Raw genomic sequence first — 26,226 nt, 5'->3', positions numbered from 1 at the left:
CTCATTTCTCAAGGTGTCAAAACCCAGGAAGCTTCCAAAATGACACTTGCCTCAGGGAATTCAACTGGTGATGAGTAAGAGGTTCCAAATCTCCAAGTGGAAGCAAGAACCTCCAAGTGGACTCAAGAACTGACAGAGAGAGAGGACACTAGTTAGATCTCAAGCTGACTCATCCTCTCTCCAAACATCTATATATGGATCTTTCCTCCATGAGATCTAGAGGCTGGAATTTTGTTATTGCAAAGAATTGCTGTTGGTTTGAGATTGGAATCATTGGGTGCTTAATGCTTTGAAAGGGGTGAAGATAGGAATTCCATTTGCTGGGAAGGAGATGCTGGATTGGAGCCCTCTGGGTTGTATCTCTTCCTGAACCTTGTTATTCATCAATAAAGCTATCTTGGTTTCTCCTATATGTTGATGTATTTTGATGTATGAATGTATTAGTGTATTTGGTTTATTTCTAATCCTAAACTAGTTATGAATGTGAACATCTGTCTTTGTGTAGTGTTCTTCTCTTGTCTCAAGTAGCTGTTCTCTTGTCGCAAGTAGCTGTTCTCTTGTGATCTTGCAGGAACCCGTTGAAGCTGGACAAGCAAGAAGGCAAGTAGCTGTGAACACCCAAAGAGAAGAGAGACCGGATCGAGGGACAAACGGAAGACACCGGTAAGTCTATTGATCTCTCTTCTTTCACATTTCATAAAGGAAGAAACCAGAATAGCTGTACTCGTTTGTTGCTAAGGCACTGCCACACCTTAGGTGGATAGGATCGTCCTGCATAGGCATTTTTCCCCACAACAGTCATGCATGTTCCAGGATTGACGAAGAATCTCATCTCAGTGGCGATGTTAGAAGACAAGGGGTATGATGTTGTTTTCAGCGAGGGAAAGGCTTTCCTGTGCAGCAAGACAACTGGTGAGACCCAAAATATAGGGGTTCGAGTGAGGAACCTTTATCAGTTGCATGTAGATGGATGTGCAACAATGGGGGGCAAGGCAGAAGGATTGGTGAGCCGGGATGATGGCGAGTTGTGGCACAGGAGATTGGGTCGCCTTCATGATGGAGCCTTGAAGATACTGCAACAGATCACTACAAGGCTTCCTAAAGGCACACTTGCGCAGTCAGATCAGTGCAAGGGGTGTACTTTGGGGAAGTTTGTGAAAGCCACCTTTCATGAGAAGGATAGTCACGCCACGACGATCCTTGGGATAATTCACACAGACGTGTGTCGACCTTTCTCAGTTGCTTCGACAACAAAACACAGGTATTATGTGATTTTTGTTGATGATTTCTCTTGTAAGTGCTGGATCTTCTTCATGCAGAAGAAGAGTGAGACATATTCAGAGTTCTGTGAATTCAAAGCACTGGTCGAGAAGGAGTCGGGGAAGAAGGTGGAGGCTCTTAGGAGCGATAATGGTGGTGAATACATCTCAAACGAGTTCAAGGATTTCTGCAAGGCAGAAGGGATTCGTAGAGAGCTCATAGCTCCCCATAACCCACAGCAGAACGGGGTAGCTGAGCGGAAGAACAGAACGATTATGGGTGCTGCACGGGCAATGTTGCATGATCAGTGCCTACCCCTTCACTTGTGGGCGGAAGCATGAAATACAACAGTTTATGTGCAAAACCATTGTCATCATAGGATACTTGGCACGAGTACACCTAAGGAGACTTATTCTGGTAAGAAGCCTGATCTTTCTCATTTGAGGATTTTTGGTGCTAACGTTTACATGCATGTGACGAAGGATGCTAGGAAGAAGTTGGAGCTGATCGCAGAGGTTGGGATATTTGTGGGGTACACTAATACGCCCCACAACTATCGTGTGTATTTGCCATACAGTGGTAAAATTGTTGTGCGACAGGATATAAAATTTGAGGAGGAGAAAGCCATGAAGTGTTTGCTTGAGAGGGAGCTACACTTGCATGCAGATTAGGAGCTATTAGTTCCTAAGGATGAGCTTCAGGATGTGGATCAGCCATAGGACGAGGTTCATGGAGTGGAAGAGACCACTCATGCAGCGCCAACCATCAAAGGGCGAAAGCGCTTGATAGAAGCTGAGCGACTGGCTCAAGATGCAAAGAAAGTTGTAGGACCACCTACAGCCCAACGCAGACAGAGACAGTCACCTGATCGGTACACTGGATACATGGCTCTGATGAGCAAGTGTGTTGTGACTGAGCCATCCTCTTTCAAGGAAGCTGTGGAGGATCCCGCATGGGTAGACGCCATGGTGGAAGAGTAGGATTCTATTGTTAGAAACAGTGCATGGGAGATTGTTCCTAGACCGGAAGGGAAATTAGTGGTGGGTTCGAGATGGATCTACAAGGTCAAGCAAGCAGCTGACGGGAGTGTGGAGAAGTACAAGGCAAGATTTTTTGCCCGAGGCTTTTCACAGATAGAGGGGATCGATTATGAGGAGAACTTTGCACCTGTCGTAAGGTATTCTTCCATACGGATGATTCTTGCTCTCTCAGCGCAGATGGGATGGCACATTCATCAGATGGATGTGAAGACTGCGTTCCTCAATGGAGTCATTGAGGAGGAGGTGTACATTGAGCAGCCCGAAGGCTTTGAGGTCTTCAGCCACGAGTTGCATGTGTGCAGGCTCAAGAGAGCATTGTATGGGTTGAAGCAAGCACCATGTGCTTGGTACACACGGATAGACAGCTATTTCACAGGACTTGGATTCTCCAAGAGTGAGGTGGATCCTAACCTATACCAGATTGTGGTGGAGGATAAGTTGCTTATCATTGTACTGTATGTTGATGATTTGATTCTAATGGGTGATGAGCTGTTGATATTGTCATGCAAGAAGGATCTTGCTACAGAGTTTGAGATGAAGGACTTGGGCCTCCTTCACTATTTCCTAGGATTGGAAATATGGCAGTGCAGTGGTGGACTGTTTGTTTCTCATGGCAAGTATGCTCAGGAGATACTGGAGAAGTTCAACATGCATGGCTGCAAGCCTGTTGATACTCCTCTTCCTGGAGGTTGGAAGAAGGAGGATGCCACTTCGGGAGAAGAAGTGGATGCCACTGTTTATCGACAGTTGGTGGGGTCGCTGATGTATTTGGTCAATACACGACCTGATATATGCTATGCAGTTAACCAGCTTTCACAAGCTATGGTTAAGCCTACCAAGCTCTTCTGGAAGGCGGGCAAGCATGTATTGGGCTACTTGAGAGGCACATCAGGATATGGTTTGTGGTACGGATAGGAGGATGAGGTGAAGCTATGTGGCTTCACGGATGCAGATTGGGCAGGGAGCCCAACGGACAGAAAGAGCACATCAGGAGGGGTCTTCGGTATTGGATCGACAACAGTTTCTTGGTACAGCAGGAAGCAGAGATCCGTGGCACTCAGTTCAGCGGAGGCCGAGTATATGGCAGCAAGTTTGGCTGCATGCGAGGCTATATGGATGAGGAAGATCCTGGTTGGTTTGTTCAGTTCTCATTTGGATCCTACTGTGATTTACTATGATAAGCAGAGTTGCATTAAACTCTCGGTTAATCCTGTATTTCATGATAGATCTAAGCATATTGACATCAGGTACCATCATATCAGAGATTGTGTGCAGCAGAGGATCATGTTGCTTTCATACATTCCAACGGAGGATCAGGATGCTGATATTCTGACGAAGGCTCTCACCAGGAGCAAATTCGAGTACCACCGAGGCAGGATAGGGGTTGCTGATAATCCATATCTTGTCGAGAGGGAGTGTTGAGATTGCAACAAGATGATGGAGCTTAGTGAAAAGAGTCACCTTCACTAAGTGGGCCTGCAGGAAAATTATGGCGCAAGCTCTATTTTTTATCATAGTGTGGGTGACCACAGTGTGGGTGACCAAAGTGTGAGTGACCACAGTGTGGGTGATCAAAGTCTATTTTTAGACTGGCTGTCAAAAATAGAAAAGTCAAATATTATTGTCTCATAATAATATTTGGACTATAAACTTGACCTTATTCTCTTGGAGAACTTCAGTTTGAGCTACAGATGTGGCCCATGCAACTATCAGAAGGAAGTACACTTTTCTTATGAGTCAGTTGAGTTGTTGCATGCATGACTTCAGTTAGAACTCAATCAGTTGAGTTTGGTGGAGTTGATTGTGGAGTTGATGGAGTTGTGTTCATTTTGACTTGGTTAAACTAGTTCTAGTTAGTCTAACTGCAAATAGACTAATGATGAGTTGTTAAACTAATTATTAACTCATAATACAACTATAGAATACATCAGTTAACTCAGTTGCATGTCAGTGCATGTTCAGTTCAGCAGGGACAGGTGTTAGAGAATCAAATTGCTATTAGTTGTGACTAAATTTGTGCATTAGATCTTGCACAATCAAGGGATTGACTATGCCAATGAGTTTTCTTATGTATTTTCCCAGTTTGTAGCTTCTTCTCACGTCTTACACATTGTGAGTGATTCTTTGGAGGTGAAAACCGAGTTTGGTAGACCATTCTCATTCATTCTTGAGCAGGTATTGAGCAGTGGAGGCAGGCAAGCAGTGGAATAGATTTGGAGATCAGATCTTAGCTGTATTGTGTGTACAGGTGGAGGTGGTACTGGATTTCTTGTGATAAGCATTGTACTTTGTAATGTTACATGGTCTCAATCATTAATATACAGATAGTGTGGGGTTTTTAGCGAGATGCTTTCCCCGGGTTACATACTGTGTTAATGTGTGAATGCTCTTGATGTTTTATTGTTATTGATGCTGTTATATTGATGATCAACATAGAGGAGCTTATGTATTGTGTATGTATTCCACAATAGTACATGATCAGGATAATCTCTGTTGAATATGTGTTACATTATTCAAAATTTATACAAAGGCGACTTACCCGTGAATAACTGAGCTAGATGTGTCGAAAACTCCTAGATGTGCTGTGGGATGTCAGATCTCCAAGATCAATGTGAATGAATGAGCTTTGAAGTGTCAAATAAATAAGTTTGAACCCATGATGCGCATGCCACAAATCTAGGAAAAAGTGACACTTCGAGGAAAAATCCTAAAACAATCTTTGCATGTAACCTCCAGTTGCTAAAAATATCTCCCTAATATATATAGGGATGATTTTTGCATGTTGCCTTTTTCTATTCAGGGAAAAAGTAGCCCATGCACACAAGTCAAGTTTTCTTGGTCCCGGGTGGAAACAGTCAACTCAACTACACATGCAATAGTCTGCTCAGTTGGGAGGAAAAAATGCGCATTTCTGGGAGGGAGCTGGGCTAGCTACCCAGAATATTTGCATAATTTTCTAGGCAGAGAAACTAACTACTGCCCAGGATTACACAATTCCTAGGCTAAGCAACCCTGCTGGGAGGAATTGCACAATTTTCTTAGTGAAGCTTCACTGGCAGATTTGCACAATTCTAGAGCCCAGCAAGCTACCAAACAGAATTGCGCAATTTTTGGAGGGAAGGCTAGTTCCCCTCTAGAATCACACAATTTGTTGATGGAGCTGCTCAAGTTGCAACTAGACCAAGTCTGAAGAGACAACCTATGATAGGGATGCAACAAGCTCTCATGGATAGGCTGTCATTCTGCAAGAAAATTACTGAAGCTTGTGTACTTGATAAGGCAAGACATGCTGCTGTGGAAGGTTGGTAGGGAGTCTCCAAAACAAAGCTAAGGAAAAATTTTGGAGGGTGGTTGTAGCCGCTACAATAGTAACTTCGAGCTTGCATTCCTTAATGGCAAGTTCTTTGCATTCGATCACAAGTTTACATCATTGACCTTTGATCAAATGATTCCACGGGTGTTTGACTTCAACTTCATTATTCACATTCATGGATTGTGCTTATTATACCTTGAGAGCCATTGTCATTATTGGTGATTTCTATCGTGCCTGTTAACGGCTTACATCATTAACCAATAATCAGTTGGTTTTCTGTCATGTTTGACTTCGACACATCTATTCACATGTTATAATTCATACATTGATCAAGTCAAGACGGAGCACAAGACCCTAGATTTTGTCTTATAAAGTTCAGGTTGCGTGGAGTTATGAGTTATTCATGATGTACACATGATTCCTCTGGACGGATGGCTGTGACCATACTGAGGATCTTTGGACATGATCCCTCCTATTCAGATGGTTGTGTCCATACTGAAGATTCATGTACTATTAGATGCCTGTTCATGTATCATTTGGAATGATCATAAGAGATGTCAGATATGCATATGTATATGTATATGCTTGATTTGCAGGTCTCTTGATGGTGTTGTTCTTGTCCTTGCACTGACTTGTAAAGGATCTCATCCATCACTCCTTGTTCTACTTCATCCGTTAGGGGGCATCTGTTACACAATATTTTGTCATATCTCCTATTTACTTCTTGTTCCATATCTCAGAGTGCCAAAAAATTGACTACTGTGTAGCATATCCATCATGATATACAACTAAAACATCCCTAAAGAATCAAAGGAAAACTCTCCTGAATCCATTCTGAAGAAGGTTGACTAAAAACCCAAATTTTAGCATCAACACGTTTTAATTCACTGCCTGCTTGTGCTGATGGAAGGTTGCTCAGTTATACACTTGTGTTGCCAGCGCAAGTTTTCATAGGAAAACCAACACTGAGCCTCTTCTAACAGGTTTTCCCAAACTAGAGGAGAAACTTCGTACACTAGAACCTTCGGGAACAACGATCTAGATATTGGTTGTTGTTGATATGGTCGAGCTCTCCTATTTGGGCCTCTTGATCTTATCATCATGGGATTTCCACTTGAGATGTGGACCTTCCTCCCTCTTTTTTGGATCCCTAACTCCCTATCCCTTCCTATAAACTCACTCCCTTCCATCCCAAAATGGTTGATCTTTGATTGGTGCATCCCTATGTTGAGATTATGCTTACATGCTACCCATTCTAGCTTGGAGAAGGAGTGCTTGAAGAGTCTTTGCTTGGACTTGGACATCCACCAAAAGGAGGTCTCCAACATCAAGGCATAGGTTGTATGCTTCCCTTTTTAGCTTATTAATATATACATCTAATGTTCACTTTCCATAATTGTGTAAATGTTTATGCTTTTAGCTTAATACTCCTTGATCTATTAAGTAGTTTATGTTTGATGTATGCCATATATGCTCTTGTATCTTGCATAATTCTTTGATCTTCCTTACAGGTACTCAGACATGGAGAACAAGTAAGGAGCGAGGCCTGGAGCGAAAGATTCAAAGTAATCTTCAAAGGAGCGAGCGATTAGCATCAAAACGAGGCAGGTTTCTCCTCTTTGAATTTGTTAAACATAAACTAGGAAAGTATATGTTAGTTTTTTTAGTTTGTTGCTAGACCCACTCATTGGGCTAGAGGGATCGCCTCTATCTGCAAAGGGGATTTTCCTTCACAAAAATAAATAATATAATATGAGAAATAAGAAAGTTACAACCAATCCTCCTAAAAAGAACCAATTTGATACACCTTCTACAAGTAAAAAAAAACTGATCCTCCAAAAGAAATTCCTCAAAGACAAGATACGACTCAAAAAGAGATAGAAAAGCCTCAACCCTCTTTCAACATTGAAAATGAGTTATCAAAAGTTAGAATTTTTGTTCCTCTAACTGAATTGGGGAAAAAGGATGTGTATAGAAGTAAATTTATAAAAGCACTAAAGATAGAGGAGGGAACAAATACTATTCAGAACTTAAGTGATGACCAACTTAAATTGTTATTAGGACCAGAAGTTGAGGGAAAATCACAAGATCATAATGTCCCACCATTTTATGTCAGTCTTAACATTCATGATTTCATTTTACATAATGCCATGCTAGATTCTGGTGCTTCACATAATCTCATGCCCAGAGTTATTATGGAGAAACTTGGATTAGATATAACCAGACCATATAAAGACCTTTTCTCTTTTGATTCAATCATAGTAAGATGCTTAGGTTTTATTAAGGATTTATGTGTCACCTGTTGTTACTTACTGCAAAATGTGTTTTCAGCTCCCCAAAGAGTAAATGAGTAGAGAAGTTTGCAGTCATTTTCCAAGTAGTAGAAGGAATCAAAGCCTAAATCGATCACTCTCCATTGGAAATAGATCTGAATAAGCTTTCCAATGATATGTGGAATTCCAAAAATGGACTCTTGGATCAAAATATGCAGCCTTCTGTATTTTCAAGGATTGAACAATTGGGAAGGCATATCACAATATTAGAGATCGCAATATCGGAGGTCTAGATATAGCGATGATCACATATCAAAGATCAGATATATTGGTGGTCACATTACCAACACATCACAATATAGGAGGACAGGATGTCATAGGTCTCATTATTGGCGCATCACATTGTTGGCGGTCACAATGTCGGAGGTCCAACACATCGGAGCAGGCACCGTCAGAGCTTGGAGGAGATCGGAACATTGACAATCAAAGGATCAGAACTTCTGAAAGTGAAAACCTTTAAAAAGTTGCGATATTGTTAAAAGTTCCGATTGCGTTAAAAACCGCCGGGTAGTGCCAATAAGGATTAAAAAAGGATTTCCTCATAAAATCAAAGGTGGACGAGCCCTTTTCTCTCTCCTCTAGCAGTACACGTGGCAACATATGATTGGTTCTGATAAAGATACAATGGCATCTGATGTCAGCGTGATGTGGTGGTATAATAGGGCACGTGGCAGGCAGTTTTGGTGTTTTGAGAGGTCTAAGGGGGAAAATCTGGGTCGCACGTGTCACCACTTAGGAAGTGCCACGTGGAGTGATGATATCATATCGGAGATCATCATATCAGAGGTTGAGGATATCAGAACTTTATAACACTTGGAAATTGAAAAAGTGGCAATAAGGGGGCTCCAATATTAGGGTTGGCACATGGTCAAGATGAAATCAAAGAACTAAGGGCATTAAGCTCTTAACAAAGGAAAAATGGTCCCTGGGCAGGAACAAAATGGCCTAACATCTTAAGGCTAAGCCTTTCGTCACCACAGCTAGTCCCATGGAGGAAAATATAAAGGGGCTAAACAAAAAGGTCCAAGGACATCATAACTCTGTTTTCGTAATGTCCTTAAGAATAAAAGTCCCAATGAGTGAAAGCTCCGATATAACACTATTGCAATAATACAGGACATATTGGGCTTCGATACTATAATACAAAGTGTTATGAGATGGATCAGTCGGTAACTATGATTCCGTGACACCACTACGACCACCACATCTGATCACTCCCAACTCTAGAAAGTGGTAAATTCAAATCGTTAAAGGGAAAGTGACAAGTGAACCAATTGAATAACTAAACAGGAACATTGTGGTAGAGACATGGCCTAATCAAAGGCCATCACATGAATGGTAGTGATATTTTCAAGAACATAGCCCAATTAGAATGTTCATGGAGGAGATTAAAAGAGCTGAGCATCAACTATCAAGTAGGGGGCACATATCAAAATTTTTGTCCAAAGGTTTATGCGGTACATGTCTGTTTTAATTGTTGAATTCTAGAGAATGATGGCATAAGGTCCAGTACTCTAATGTTGAGAAGGTATCATTGGAAGGTTGAATTCACTTGGGTTAATTGAGCCTTGTACATAAGTAGGAGTTGTAGATAAATAAACTCACTAGGTGAGCATTTAATTTCCAGTTTCTAGAAGTGATAGTTCTACATTTTAGTATTATGAGGAAAGGAATCCCAACAAATAACGTTCCATGGAAATTTTCTAGTTTTATAGGTTCAATGTATTTTTTGACTCCATGCCCAATTGTGAAGGCTACTAGTCTGTAGGTTCTCAACACCTTGCCAGCAAGGCAATGCCCCCAATTGGAGCCAATGTTGTTACTTACTACAAAATTTGTTTTCAAATAACCAAAGAGTAAATGAGCAGAGAATTTTGTAGTCATTTTCCAAGAATTATAAGGACTCAAAGCCTACATCAGACCCTCTCCATTTGAAAGTTCTTTGAACAAGCTTTCCAATGATATGTGGAAGTCCAAAAATGGACTCCTGGATCAAAAGATATGGTCTTCTGAAGTTTCAAGGATTGAAGCCTTGGGAAGGCATATCAGAATATCAAAGATCGCAATATCGGAGGTCCAGAGATATTGACAATCACATATCGGAGGTCAGAAATATTAGCGGTCGCATTATCGGTGCATCGCAATATCGGAGTTCACATTATCAGTGCATTGCATAATCGATGGTTGCAATGTTGGAGGTCCAATACATTGGAGCAAGCATCATCGGAGCTCGGAGGAGATTAAAACATTGGCAATCGAAGGATCATAACTTATGAAAGTGAAACCCTTTAAAAGTTGTGATATTGTTAAAATTTTTGATTGCGTTAAAAACTATCGTGGAGTGCCGATAAGGATTAGGAATAATTTCATCACAAAATCGAAGGTAGACGGGCACTTTTCTCTCTCTTCTAGCAGGACACATGGAAACATATGATTGGTTCCAATGAGCTACACGTGGAAGCATATGATTGTCTCCAATAAATACACGTGGTAGCATATGATTGGTTTAAAAAAAGATACAGTGGCATTTGAAGTCATCATGACGTGGTGGTACATGAAGACACATGGTAGGCAGTTTTGGCATTTTGAGGGGACTAAGGGGGCATATCTAGGTGACATGTGTCACCACTAAGGAAGTTCAATGTGGAGTGATGATGTCATATTAGAGGTCGACATGTTGAAGGTTGAGGATGTCGTCACTTTGTAACAGTTGGCAATTGAAAAAGTGTCAATAAGTGGGCTCTGATATTAGGGCTGGCACACTGTTGAGAAGAACTCAAAGAATCAAGGGCACTAAGCTCTTAAAAAAGGAAAAATGGCCTCCAAGTAGGAACAAACTGCCCCAGTTCCTTAAGGCTAATCCTTCGTTCACCGCACCTAGTCCCATGGAGGAAAATAGAAAGGGGATAAATAAAAGGGGCCAAGGACATCGGAACTCTATTTTCATAATGTCTTTAAGAATAAAAGTCCCATTGAGTGAAAGCTTTGATATAACACTATTGCAATAATAGAGGACATATTGGGCTCCCATAGTGTAATACAAAGAGTTATGAGCTAGAGGAGTCAGTAGTTGTGGTTCTTTGACACTACTAAGGCCACCACAACTAATCACTCCTAGCTCTAGAAAGAGAGATATTCAATATGTTAAGGGGAAAGCAACAGATGAACTGAACAAAAAACTAAAGAGGAACATTGTGGCAAAGACGTGGCCTGATCATAGGCCATCACAGTAATGGAAGGGAGATATTTTCCTCAATCATAAATATGTTTTCCTTATTTCATTTATTCGGTAATTTATGCATTTTAAATAAAGGAATCAAATCCTTTGTAATGATTTGGGCAGGAGACCTTCGCGCACCAAGACAACTAGTCGATTAGATAGTTGGAGCTCAACTGAGATATTTAGTAACTGCTTTCAAAGCTCCCCCTCTCCTTATAAAAATAGGGAAGAAACACTTAACAAGGGTTCCCAGATTCTGCATTCTAGAGGCCCTCTGTTTGTAGAGAAAGTGGTTCCACTTTGGTTCAATTTGCATGTTCACGAGGTTCTTGGGCTGATTCAATTGTTTAAATGTAATGGACTAGTGATTTGGACTCCATATTCAAAGAATAATGAAGTAGTTTTGTTGATTCCAATCAGAGCAATGCACAATATGTATTCTCCTTTGTTTATCACTTCATGTGTGTCTTTCTTCTTCTGAAATTGTGTAATGAAGATGCCTATTTCACTCTCTCATGGTTTTATGTATGCTACTAATTAGTGAGAAGTACTTGTGTAAACACATATTTACTTGTGTTATTTGATAGCATACAATACTTGTATGTAAGCACAGCTTTAATTATGCTAATTGGTGACAAATGTATTCATGAGACATAGAGCTTGAGACCTTAATTTTTGCTCCATTGTTTTTTCCTTTTCACCTCCTCACTCTTCCATATATATGTTGTAGATTGTTGCTTAGGATTTTGTGCTATGTCTAGCCCTCCACATTGATTTCCCTCCTTTCCTTCGTCTTATTCACCTATACTACAACAACAATGTTAACCTGCATATTGCTATGTGTTGGCCACCAGAACCAAAACATTTCTCTATGAGATTAGCCATTATCTACCAATTTTTTTGATTGAGTTTACCTTGGTGAAGGGCTATTGAACCAAGCTATGAATTATCCGTTTCCAAATTATGTGGCATATGGAGTGCAGTAGAAAAACTTTAGATAATATTCAAAAACACTCCTTTCGAATGCCCTAGGCACTGGGTTCCTCTCAAACTAGAGGTTGTATCTAGGAGGCTTCTATATCTTCTGAAATAACTTGTGTGATAGGAGATAGCAAAAGCTACAACATCTTTCTGGCGTCGTCTTCGGGAAACGAATCAGAATATTTTTCCTTGAATACAATAATTTTTACATTCCCTCTGTTGGGTGAGTAAGGGAAGTGTGGGTTGAAGGTCTCTCACCTTGGAGACTCCACTGTTTCAATATTATTGTAAAAATCCTAGCGACTCCACTATATATATCCTTATTTGGTCATCCTAGATTTCAAGAGGCTCATACTTTCTCTGATGCTAAACAACAAAAAAATTCCCCCACATTTGAACTTGAAATCACTCACCTAGAGGGGTTTTCAAAATGGCCATTCCTGCATTCTTGGACAACAAATTTCCCCCATTGGATTTTTCTTCTATCACTAGTTATCCCCATCATGTCCCTTCAGTTCATGAATGGTATACCTTTTTTCCTAGATTCAGTGGAAACACAGATAAACGACTGGAACAACAACCTCAAGGATTTTAATGAATGCATGGAACAACTGGGTATTTTTTTTGAAGATGTGAAAATGAAATTGTTCATGCATGCTTTAGATGAATATGCTAGAGCTTGGTACAAAACAATACCTTGTGGCTGCATATCTTCCTTAAAGATCTTTCACATAGCATTTAATCATTTTTGAAAAATATTATATCCACCAGGTGCTCTGTTTGAAGATTGTTGTGCATGTTTTAATGCTAAAAATATTTCTAAAGATGTTTGTGGGGCTCAACTCCAAGAAAACATATACATGCATCAAGAAGAATCACCCCACGATAAAGAAAGGGAATAAGGAGACATTATCAAGCTACAAATAAACCCTCGGAGATCTTATTTTGTCGAATTTAAATATTCTCCTTATTATGATGTGTATGAATCTGATGGGGTGTCGAGCGATGCAAAATCACAATAGTCTCAGTCATGGGAAGCTGCACAAAAAGAGTAGGCCCACTAGGAGGTTAGAAAAGAGGGTCCAGTTTACGATTCAAATCCTTCACCTAGAGAACAAGTTAAAGAACCTTCTCCAATCTATGATTTAGATGATTTAGAGGAGTATAAGATGGTTGTAGACTTTCAAAGGGATTTTCTTACAGATAAGTGGGGATAATATGCCCAACAACAAATTATTCAAAAGGAGCCCAAAGTTGAAGAGCCAAGAAATGTCTGTGGCTACCTGTTGTAGAAAGGTTCCTCCCTGGAAACTATTCAAGAAAGGGAGACAACTATAAATTTTTCTCATCAGTTCCATGATCCAATAGCTGACTACATGGAATCTTTCGTTGGCCTGCAACTATATACATAAATTCCAAGGTATGTGTGAAATTTTTGGTATAAATTTCTTACAGGGTGCATGCTTATTTTAGTAACTGATTTTCAAGAACACAACCTAATTAGAAGGTTCACGGAGGAGATTAAAAGAGCTGAGAATCAACTATCAAGTTGGGGGCACGTATCAAAATTTTTGTCCAAATATTTTATGTGGTACATACTTGTTTTAATTATTGAATTTCTAGAGAACGATGGCATAAGGTCTAGTAATATGATGTTGAGAAGGTATCATTGGAAGGTTAACTTCACTTGGGTGAATTGAGCCCTAAACATAAGTAGGAGTTGTACATAAATAAACTCACCAGGTGAGCATTTAATTTCCAGTTTCTAGAAGTGATAGTTTTGCATTTTAGTATTATGAGGAAAGGACTCCTAGCAAATAAAGTTCCATGGATATTTTCTGGTTTTATAGGTTCAACGTATTTTTTGACTCCATTCCCAATGGTGAAACCTACTAATCTGCAGGTTCTCAGAACCTTTCCAGCAAGGCAATGTCCCTAATGGAGCCAATTTTGTTACTGTAAAATGTGTTTTCAACTTCCCAAAGAGAATGAGCAGAGAATTTTGCAGTCATTTTCCAAGTAGTAGAAGGACTCAAAGCCTACATCATACCCTCTTCATTTGAAAGTGTTGTGAAATAGCTTTCTGATGATATGTGGAAGTCCAAAAATGGACTCCTAGATCAAAATATATGGTCTTCAGAAGTTTCAAGGATTGAAGCCTTGGAAAGGCATATCAAAATATCAGAGATCACAATATCGAAGGTATAGAGATATTGGCGATCACATATTGGAGATCATAAATATTGACAATCACATTATCAACGCATCACAATATCAGAGGTCAAGTTGTCAGAGGTTGCATTATTGGCGCATCACATTATCGGCGGTCGCAATGTCGGAGATCCAATACATCGAAGCAAGTCGCGTTGGAACTCGGAGAAAATTGGAACATTGGCAATCAGAGGATCGAAACTTATGAAAGTGCAAAACTTTAAAAAGTTGCGATATTGTTAAAAGTTCTGATTTCATTAAAAACTATCAGGGAGTGCCGATAAGGATTAACAAAGGATTTCATATCAAAACCAAATCTGGACGAGCCATTTTCTCTTTCCTCTAGCAAGACACGTGGCAACATAAGATTAGTTGTGATAAGCTACACATGAAAGCATATGACTGGCTGTGATAAAGACACATGGAAACATATGATTGGTTCCGATAAAGCTACAGTGGCATCTGGCGTCATCATGGCATTGCGGTACGATAGGACACGTGGCAGGTAGTTTTGGCATTTTGAGGGGCCTTAGGGGGAAAAGATGGGTGACATGTTTCACCACTCAAGAAGTGCCACATGAAGTGATGATGTCATATTGGATGTCAGCATGTTGAAGGTTAAGGATGTTAGCACTTTATAACAGTTGGCAATTGAAAAGGTGCCGATAGGTGGGCTCCGATATTAGGGCTGGCACACGGTCGAAAAGATCTCAAAGAACCAAGGGCACTAAGCTCTTAACAAAGGAAAAATGTGCCCTGGGTAGGAACAAAATGCCCTAGTTCCTTAAGGCTAAGCCTTCGGTCACCGCACCCAGTCCCATGGAGGAAAATAGAAAGGGGATAAAAAAAAGGGGCCAAGGACATTGAAACTTTATTTTTGTAATGTATTTAAGAATAAAAGTCTCGATGAGTGAAAGATCCGTTATAACACTATTGCAATAATAAAAGACATATTGGGCTCCAATAATGTAATACAAAGAGTTATGAGATGGATGAGTCAACAGTTGTGTTTCCTCGACACTACTAAGGCCACCACAACTGATCAATCCCAGTGCTAGAAAGTGGAAAATTCAAGCTGTTAATGGGAAAGTGACAGGAGAAACGGTTGAAAAACTAAAGAGGAACATTGTGGCAGAGACATGCCCTGATCATAGGCCATCATAGGAATGGAAGGAGATATTTTCCTTAATCATCATTCCATTTTCCTTATTTATTTTATTCTATAATTTCTGCATTTAAAAGAAAGGAATCAAATGCTTTGTAATGATTTGGGTAGCAGACCTTCGCACATCGAGACAACTAGTCGATTAGACAATGGGAGCTCGACTGAGATATTTTGTAACTGCTTTCAAAGCTCCCCCCCTCCTTATAAAAAGAGGGAAGAAACACTTAACAAGGGTTCCCAGATTTTGCATTCTAGAGGCCCTCTGTTTGCAGAGAAAGTGGTTCCACTTTCGTTCAATTTTCCTGTTCACGAGGTTCTTGAGCTAATACAATTGTTAAATGTAATGGAATGGCGATTTGAACTCCATATTCAAAGAATAATGAAGTAATTTTTTTTTATTCCAATCAGAGAAATGCACAATATGTATTCTCCTTTGTCTATCCCTTCATGTGTGTCTTTCCTCTTCTGAAATTGTGTAATGAAGCTTCCCGTTTCATTCTCTCATGGTTTTATGTATGCTTCTAAGTAGTGAGAAGTACCTATGTAAACACATATTTACTTGTGTTATTTGATAGAATACAATACCTGTATGTAAGGAAAAATTTACTTATGCTAATTGGTGACAAATTTATTCATGACGCATAGAGCTTGAGACCTTAATTCGTGCTCCACTTTTTTTATTTTTCACCTCGTCACTATTCCATATTTATGATGGAGATTGTTGCTTAGGATTATGTTCTATGTCCAACCCTCTACATCAATTTTAATACTTTCCTTCCTCTTGTTCACCTATACTACAACATAAATGTTAAGCTACATATTGTTGTGTGTCGGCCACGAGAACCAAGACATTTCTCTCTAAGATTAGCCATTATCTAATAGTTTGTTTGCTTGAGTTTACCTTGGTAAAGGGCTATTGAACCAAGCTCTGAGTTATCCCTTTCCAAATTACATGACATACGTAGTGCAGTAGAAAGCCTTTAGATAATTTTCAAAATCACTCCTTTCGGATTCCCTAGGCACTGGTCTCCTATCAACCTAGGGTCTATCTCTAGGAGGCTTGTATATCTTCTAAAATCACTTGTGTGATAGGTGATAGAAAAATCTACAACACCTTTCTAGCACCATTTTTGGGGAATGAATAAGAATATTTCTCCCTGGGTACAACAATTTTTACATTCCCCCTATCGGGTGAGAAAGGAAAGTGTGGGTTGAAGATATCTCACCATGGCGACTCCACTGTTTCAATCTTATTGTAAAAATCCCGGTGAATCCAATAACTATATCCATATTTTTTCATCTTGGATTTCAAGAGGCCTCATACTCGCTCTGATGCCAAACAACAAAAAACTTCCCCCACATTTGAACTTGAAATCACTCAGCTAGAGGGAAAAATGGCCATTCCTACATTCTTGGCCAACAAAAATTCCCCTCTAAATTTTTTTTCTATCGCTGGTTATCCCCATCATGTCCCTTCAGTTCATGAATGGTATACATTTTTTCCTAGATTCAGTGGAAACACAGATAAAATGTCGAAACAACACCTCAAGGATTCTAATGAATGCATGGAATAACTAGGTATTGTTTTTGAAGATGTGAAAATTAAATTATTCATGCATTCTTTAGATGAAAATGCTAGAGATTGGTACAAAAAAATACCTCATGGTAGCATATCTTCGTTAAAGAGGTTTGACATAGCATTTAATCTCTTTTGCAAATAATTATATCCACTAGGTGCTTTGTTTGAAGATTGTTGTGCACATTTTAATGTTGTAAATATTTATGAGGTTATTGACCTTGCTGAAGATTTTTGTGGGGCTCAACTCCAAGAAAACATATACTTGCATCATGAAGAATCACCCAATGATCAAGAAAGGGAAGGAGATATTATCAAGTTGCAAATAAAATCTCAAAGATATTATCCTACAGAATTTAGTGATTCTCCTTCTTATGATGTGTATGACTCAGATGGGGAGTCAAGCGATGCAGAACCACAACAGTCTTATTCATGGGAAGTTGCACAAAAAGATGAGGCCCACCAGGAGGTTAAAAAAGAGGCTTCAGTTTATGATTCACATCCTTCACTTGGAAAACAAGTTCAAGAACCTTCTCCAATATATGATTTAAATGATTCAGAGTAGTATAAGATGGTTGCAGACTTTCAAATGGATTTGCTTATAAATAAGTGGGGAGAAGATGACCAACAAAAACTTCTTTAAGAGGAGCCCAAATTTGAAGAGCCAAGCAATGTCTCTAGCTGCCTGTTGCAAAAAGATTCCTCCCTAAAAACTGTTCAAGAAGGGGAGACAACTTTAAATTTTTCTCATCAGTTCCATGATCCAGTAGCTGACTATATGGCATCTTTCTTTGGCTACATCAATTCCATGGTATGTGTCAATTTTTTGGTCTAAAGTTCTTATAGGGTGCATGTGTATTTTAGTCACTAATTTTAAAGAACACAACCCAATTAGAAGGTTCATGGAGGATATTAAAAGAGCTGAGAATCAAATATCAAGTTGTGGGCACACATCATTTTTTTTTGGCCAAATATTTTATGTGGTACATGCATATTTTAATTGTTGAATTTCTAGAGAACAATGACATAATGTCCAATACTCTTATTTTGAGAAGGTATCATTGGAAGGTTAACTTCACTTGGATGAATTGAGCCTTGTACATAAGTAGGAGTTGTACATAAATAAATTCACCAGGTGAGCATTTAATCTCTGGTTTCTAGAAGTGATGGTTCTGCATTTTAGTATTATGAGGAAATGACTCCCAAAAAATAAATTTCCATGGAGATTTCATGGTTTTATAGATTCAATGTATTTTTTGACTCTATTCCCAATTATGAAGGACAATAGTCTATAGGTTCTCAGCACCTTGCCAGCAAGGCACTCTCCCCAATTGGAGCCATTGTTGTTACTTACTGAAAAATGTGTTTTCAACTGCGCAAAGAGTAAATGAACATAGAATTTTGCAGTCATTCTCCAAGTAGGAGAAGGACTCAAGCCTACATAGGACCCTCTCCATTGGAAATTTCTGTGAACAAGCTTTTCAATGATATGTGGAATTCCAAAAATGGACTTCTGGATCAAAAGATATGGTCTTCTGAAGTTTCAAGGATTGATGCCTGAGGAAGGCATATTTGATTATTAGAGATCGCAATATCAGAGGTCCAGAGATATCGATGATTGCATATTGGAGGTCAAAGATATCGACAATCAAATTATTGACACATTGCAATATTGGAGGTCAGGATGTCGGAGGTTGCATTATCAGTGGCCGCAATGTTGGAGATCCAATACATCGAAGCAAGCAACATTAGAGCTCGGATGAGATCAGAACATCAATAATCAGTGGATCGGAACTTATTAAAAGTTTTGATTGCATCAAAAACTGCCAGGGAGTGCTAATAAGGATTAACAAAGGATTTCATTGCAAAACCAAAGGTGGATGGGCCCTTTTCTCTCTCCTCTAGCAGGACATGTGGCAACATATGATTGGTTCCGATAAGCTACACGTGGAAGCATATGATTGGATCCAATAAAGACACGTGGCTACATATGATTGGCTTCGATAAAACTACAGTGCCACCTGGCGTCAACATGATGTGGTGATACAACAAGACACCTGACAGGCAGTTTTGGCGTTTTGAGTGGCTGAAGGGGGAAAATATTAGTGACACGTGTCACCACTCAGGAGGTGCCAATGGAGTGATGACATCATATCAGAGGTCAAAATTTTGGAGGTTGAGGATTTCGACACTTTATAACAATTGGAAATCAAAAAAGTGCTGATAAGGGGGCTCCAATATTAAGGTTGGCACATGGTTGAGAAGAACTCAAAGAACCAAGGGCGCTAAGCTCTTAACAAAGGAAAAAGGATCCCTGGGAAGGAACAAAATGCCCTAGTTCCTTAAGGCTAAGCCTCCATTCACCGCACCCAGTCCCATAGAGGAAAATAGAAAGGGGGTAAACAAAAGGGGCCGAGGACATCAAAATTCTATTTTCGTAATGTCTTTAAGAATAAAAGTATCGATGAGTGAAAGCTCTAATATAACACTCTTGAAATAATATAGGAAATATTGGGCTCTGATAGTGTAATAAAGAGAGTTATGAGATGGATGAGTCGACATCTGTGATTCCATGACACTACAAAGGCCACTACAACTGATCGTTCCTAGCTCTAGAAAGTGGGAAATTCAAGATGTTAAGGGGAAAGCGACAGGAAAACTGATCGAAAAACTAAAGAGGAACATTATGGAAGAGATGTGCCCTGATCAAAGGCCATCACAGGAATGGCAAAGAGATATTTTCCTCAATCATCATTCTTTTTTCCTTATTTCTTTTATTCCGTAATTTCTGCATTTTAAAGAAAGAAATCAAATCCTTTATAATGATTTTGGTAGAAGAACTTCACACACTGAGACATCTAGAGCTCAGCTAAGATATTTTGTAACTGCTTTCAGAGCTCCCCCTCTCCTTATAAAAAGAGGGAAGAAACACTTAACAAGGGTTCCCAAATTCTACATTATAGAGGCCCTCTGTTTGCAGAGAAAGTGGTTCCACTTTGGTTCAATTTTCCTATTCACGAGGTTCTTGGGATGATAAAATTGTTAAATGTAATGGACTGGTGATTTGGACTCCATCTTTAAAGAATAATGAAGTAGTTTTGTTGATTCCAATCAGAGCAATTTTCAGCATGTATTCTCCTTTGTATATCACTTCATGTATGTCTTTCCTCTTCTAAAATTGTGTAATGAAGTTGTCCGTTTCACTCTCTCATGGTTGTATGTATGCTTCTAAGTAGTGAGAAGTACATGTGTAAACACAAATTTACTTGTGTTATTTGATAGCCTACAATACATGTATGTCAACATAGATTTACTTATTCTAGTTGGTGACAAATGTATTCATGAGGCATAGAGCTTAAGACCTTACCTCACGCTCCACATTTTCCACATTTTCACCTCCTCACTCTTCCATATTTCTGTTGGAGATTGTTTCTTAGGATTCTATGTTATGTCCAGCCCTCTACATCGATTTTCCTCCTTTCCTTCCTCTCGTTCACCTATACTACAACAACAATGTTAAGCTGCATATTGTTGTGTATTGGTGTTGGTTTGCTGGGGCCTGACCCAGGTTCATAGGTGATTTAGCCAAACAAATCCCGGTACTACTGGCCCTTTCGGCAACAGTCCATGGAGCACAAACAGAGGTCTCACCCGAAGTAGTATGGGAGGGTGCTAGAACTAGGTTTCCGCACCCTGTAGATGTCTAATGTTTTCAAGTGGCATGAGGTTCGACCCTGCATGCACATCGCTACGCACACTTACCCTTACCTCGTAGCCTGAGCTGCTGCCTTCGCGCAACCCTACTCGGGGGCCAGACAGTGTTCTTACCCAAGTCCTTACCAGCAACCCGATATTAGTTGACTAACTTAGCTTATTTGTATGTTTTTAGTTATACTTAACAATATTCACAATTCATACAAGTGCACGCAGTAAATAAATAGTATAATTGCAATTCATATCCAATAGATAATAACCCAAGACAGATACACGTAATTCAGATAAAACTTCTCTTTATTATTCTCTTCCTTTGGTTACAGACTCTATTCTACCTTGCGCACTCAGCTGCAAGGGTCTGTGCACTCAGTTGTGGACTCTTCTAGGCCTTTGCACACTCAGCTGCAGAGCCTCTTCCTACTACTACAACCCAAGACACACTTAGACACTTGCTTTGTACTTCTATCTCATACTTTTCTCTTCATTCCTTCACTATCTCTTACACTTAGAGCTTCACTCTATTTAGACAATCCCATGGTCCGCGGACTATGGTTAGGCCGACATTAAATTCAAACTTAGGGTGGACAGCCCTATGACTCTAACATACACTTCGCGCCCGTAATTCATGGAGCTTTACAATCATATTACTCAAAACTTGGACTTTGAGCCCTAGAACATGCTGCGGGGGGATTCCATGCCCAATAGACCCCCAACAAAAACATCGTGACTCACCATAGAGTCACTCTATCGATGCAACAATATTGGTGCGGAGTCCCTCCAACTATTCTCATATGGTGTTGATGTCTACAGTGCACTGAGCTGCTGCTTGCTGAACCTGCTGCATTTGTTATTCTGAGACCTCCTTGACCGGCATGCTTTCCTGCATCTGCACGTGCATCCCCTGAATGTGTGCGAGCTTCCCTTCAATATTTTCTGTGATTGTGAAGGCCTCGTCAATCCATGGTTGAACACGTGCTTTGAGAACTTCTTCCTTATGGCACGCCGCATCCACCTACTCCTTTAATGCCTTGGCTTGCTGCATCCTTGCAAGCCGTTGAGTGAGGACCACTGCTTGCGCAGTTCCTCTAATGTTGTCGTACTGCTACTGGAGTTCACATGCCTCTGTCTTTAGCTGCTAGATGTTGGGGTCCTCCTACAGATTCGTGAGGACCTCAAGTGCCTATTCCAACATGGCGGTACAGTCACGCACGGCACCTCCAATTTCTTCCATCCCTGCTGCAATAGTGCTAGCGTGCTATTCTCGGACTTCCGGGGGAGTGGAAGGCTGCACCTTCAAACGTAGCTCGATGATCTGAAGATTGAGCTCTAGCTGAATCTTTGTCCTCTCTTCTCTCGCGTCGCATACTCCACTTGTCAAACTGTGGATCTGCACTTCTACCAGTAGATCTGTTGCGATGGCCAACTCCTAGATGCGTTGACAAGCGTCATATATTGTTTGCACCAACTGTTGATTCTGTGACACCAATTCGTCGTGCTAAAAGATGAGATGTTCTACGTTTATTTTCTACTCACTAAGAACCTGGATCGCATGACTCTCCCTGACCCATAGCTCTGTCGTTATCCCATCCTGCAACTGATATAGTGTTTCCTGGGGAAGGGTAGATAGATTAAGGCCAAGGCCTTTCATCATGATAATCGACAATCGATCCATTGCATTTGACGAGTTAGAGCTCCCTCCAACAACACTATTGTGTTCGCCATCCTTGCACAAAACATCTACTCTACTGCTAAAGTTCTGATTGCAACGTGCGTTGACAAGGTGCCTTCCTGAGGGACCGTACCTATAACTCTTGCAGTTGCGCCCTGAGGGCCCCCAACATAGTCTGATGCTCCTGCATGAACTCCTGAAGTGATTCACTTATGACATCACGAATCGTCTTGCCAATGTCATGGAGATCACCTTAGATTAAGGTGATCGGGTCAATGGCCAACTTCGAGGCCTTGACCTTCTTCCTTGATCTTGCTCATTCTGCAATGTGTGGCCACTTCAACTGTGTGGATGTGACCCCTAGGTCTGCGCTCCCTTCTGTTGTTTCTGTGTCCTCTGCCTCCTGCCCTGAGGACGTTTCTTGTCCCTCGTCTTCTTGTTTTGTTGCTGCCTCTGCTGCCTTCTTCTACTTTGCGGCTTTTTATGCTACTTCGCGCACTGCCCTTTCCTCAGTTGTTGCTTTCTCGTTCCATCTTTTCTCTGCTAATTGAGTGACGCGTAGCTTAGAATCAAATTTTTTCTTCTAGTATGCCACCTTCTCTAGTTCTGCTAGGTCTGGAGCATGCCATTCAGGAGGACATGTCTCCAAGACAGTAAAAATCACGTCGTTAGTGGCTACAAACGGTAGCTTCGTCCACTGCTTCGCAGGATCCTTTCGCACCTTGATATAGATGTTGTGCATATCATCTTTGAAGTATGCAAAACTCTGTAGCCTATTGTGCACCATAGGTGACAGGGGTGGCCTCCTGTTGATCCACATTCGGACGCTCAACTCCATGAGCACCCAGAAAATTTTGATGTTGCGGATCTATTTCGCGTCCTTGGTGGCCTAGAGCGAAGTGTACTTCATAGCCTCTGGTAACTCTCTATCAATGCTGGGGAACTGACTGTCCTCCAATAGTTCTCCTACTACCAACAATATGGATAAAAGCAATCATGTGTAGTGGAAGGTTTTACCCTACTCCTCGGCTTCATGACAGTTTGTCAAAAATTCTTTGCAAAGGAATTCGGCCCAGTTGAACTGAACCCCCTCCATGCACTGCTCTGCCAGTGCGACCATCGACGTCGGTACCTCATCGGCGCGACACCTCCTCATTACTTTGCCAGCCAAGAGTTGGGTTGCTATGCACATGCCTTTGTCCTTGATGCTGGAGATGATGTAGCCCCTCTTCTTCTTCTCCAACTTATATTTCGCCTTCATGGCTTCCGCAAGAGTGAAATCTCTACCTTTTCTAGCTATAGTCGCGGGGTCCATTCCTTTACAGGGGAGCCAAGAAATCTGGTGAATGAGGTTTGCGGTGATGGGAATAGGCTCCTCCAACCATAGATACCCATCATGCACTAGGCAGAGCAGTTGCCTAATGACGAAAATGGTGATGGGTGCACGGTGGAAATGTGATATCCATAATAAGTGCAGCAACCTGGCCTTTTCCACACCACGCAGCCATTTCCGCTGCTCTAACATTATCACCGCCCCCTCGGTGTTCTACTTCATTAAGTTCCCGATCTCTAGGTGCGGAAATTTCTTGCTGTCAGCGAGGTCCCAGTCTTTGAATTTCATGGTTGGCACACGACCTAGGGGTGCACCCTCAAATACAATGCCATAGGGGAAGAGCGGGGTCTGGAGTGAGCTTTTCATTTTGTCCAGGTCCTTTGGCACTCTGGTTTTAACTTTCTGTGGAGGGACATACACTGGCAGTTTTGTTGCAGAGCATAATGGTTGGATATCCTCCTCCATGTCTTCTTCTTCCTCTGCTGTAGAAATCAGGGCCTGCAAGTCTTCTTCTTCCTCATCTGTTTCTATTGTGACTACCTTCCCCTTCTATTCCATGGATAGTTTGTGCCCCAGATTCCTTAGGGACATGCGTACTGGTCCCATTGCCTGTTTATCCTTCTTGGGCCTTGGTGTTCGCAGTGATTTGGGGATTTCTATCACCACCTCTGTGCCTTCTGGAACATCCTCGCCAGCTGGTACCTCTTCAATTCCCAACTCATCCTTAGTGGTAGTTGTAGAGCCTCTATTCTACACCTACTTGTCTACCATTTTCCTCAGTTTTTCCTTATCTTTCCTTCACTTTTGCCTCATTTTCACCATAAAACCACCCAGATCATTACATTAGGTGTCATTAAGCATGATCAAGCAAGTTTTGCTAATGAATGACTATTTGTTTAGATTTTGACTTACTTGCAGGAATCCCGCAGCTATCTGACGATGCTGCAGCTATCTGAAGATCCTGCAGCCTTTTTGTTAAACGCAATGTTCCACGTGTCGGTTTGCTAGATGAGCCACATGGGCACTTAGGTATCAATGTGCTCGAGGTTCCTGTCCCATTTTTCCAGCCATCCACGTCATCTTTACCCATGGTCAAAGCTGGTCAAGTTACGGTCAACTCAAGGCTGTTTAACGGTGATTGTGAGCTGCTTGGTCACGTCATCTTAAACGGTGACTTGTCCACGTTCTACAGGTGGCAGGGGACATGATCCAACATGGGATTCATTACCCATGACGACAGAAGCATTAAACTCATCCACGCAGCCGTATGATGTGTCAAGGGACCATAAATACGCATGATTGTTTGTTGTTTTTCAGTTAATTAGCTGTACGAGTAGGCTATCTTAGAAACCTCTATAAATAGCTGCGTCTGCGTACGCTCATCAGACTTTGATTAGTTGTAATTTCTGAACTTGTGTTAAATTTAAGAGCGTTGTGAACTCTGTTTTTTTAGTGCTATCCTAGCACTCTGTTTTGTACACTTTTTGCAAATGGAGGAATAGACATAGCACTGTTTTGAAGTTTCCAGATCTTTGAGTATTCTTGTGGCTGAATGAATAGAGGGCCCCTGCTCATCTCAGCCTCTGTAAAGTATTTTATGTGCAGTATTTCTTTATTTTCTTATTCATTTCCTTAAGCATGTATAGTTTCATTTACTTGTTTTCCTTTCTTTCAAGCTGATCAGTGTTATTTCTTTGCAGGTTTCTTTTAGCCTGGGATTTATTTTTATGTGTGTGTGTTTGCTTTACAAACTAATGGTATTTGAAGTTGACAAATTCAAGTGCTGCCTTTGTTTTTATAGCTGATTTTTAATCTTATTTCTCAAAGAGCTGCTAACACATGAATGATCTTCATCATAAACTGTTATCTTTTAAGATCAGAATATCACTAATTTGCAGTTAGTTTTGAGTGCTTTTTAGACTGTTCTTTCACTACTTTCTAACCATACTTTGCATAGTACATATGGCTGAAGTAGAGAGTTAGAAAGAGCAAAATATTACCACTAGTCTTTAAAGTAGAGTTTTGATTTTAAGTGCTTCTTAGACTATTCTTTCACTACTTTCTAAGCATACTTTGCATAGTACATATGGCTGAAGTAGAGAATTAGAAAGAGCAAACCATTATCATTAGTCTTTCAAGCAGATTTTTCTCACTTTTCTAATTCAACTTAAGCTACTTTCTATCCGTGCTTTACACAGTACATGTGCTTTGAAGCATCGAGTTAGAGAGAGATAATCTTTATTTTTGGGTTTTAAAAATGACTTTCTTTTCTTTTATTAGCAGCAGCTTGAACGGTGTCTAATGCCATTGGAAGTGGTCATTTGCTTTCAATTTTATTTCAAGTCATTTCAGTTCACTTATTCCTTTCAAGCATTTCCTTTCAGCAAGTAGTTAGAGATCACTAAACACAC

Source organism: Pinus tabuliformis, chromosome J, assembly GCF_031772625.1.
Source record: "Pinus tabuliformis cultivar Carrire ecotype Pingquan chromosome J, CPIR1, whole genome shotgun sequence".
In the NCBI taxonomy this organism is placed as follows: domain Eukaryota; kingdom Viridiplantae; phylum Streptophyta; class Pinopsida; order Pinales; family Pinaceae; genus Pinus; species Pinus tabuliformis.
Note: the sequence above shows the minus strand (reverse complement) of the source record.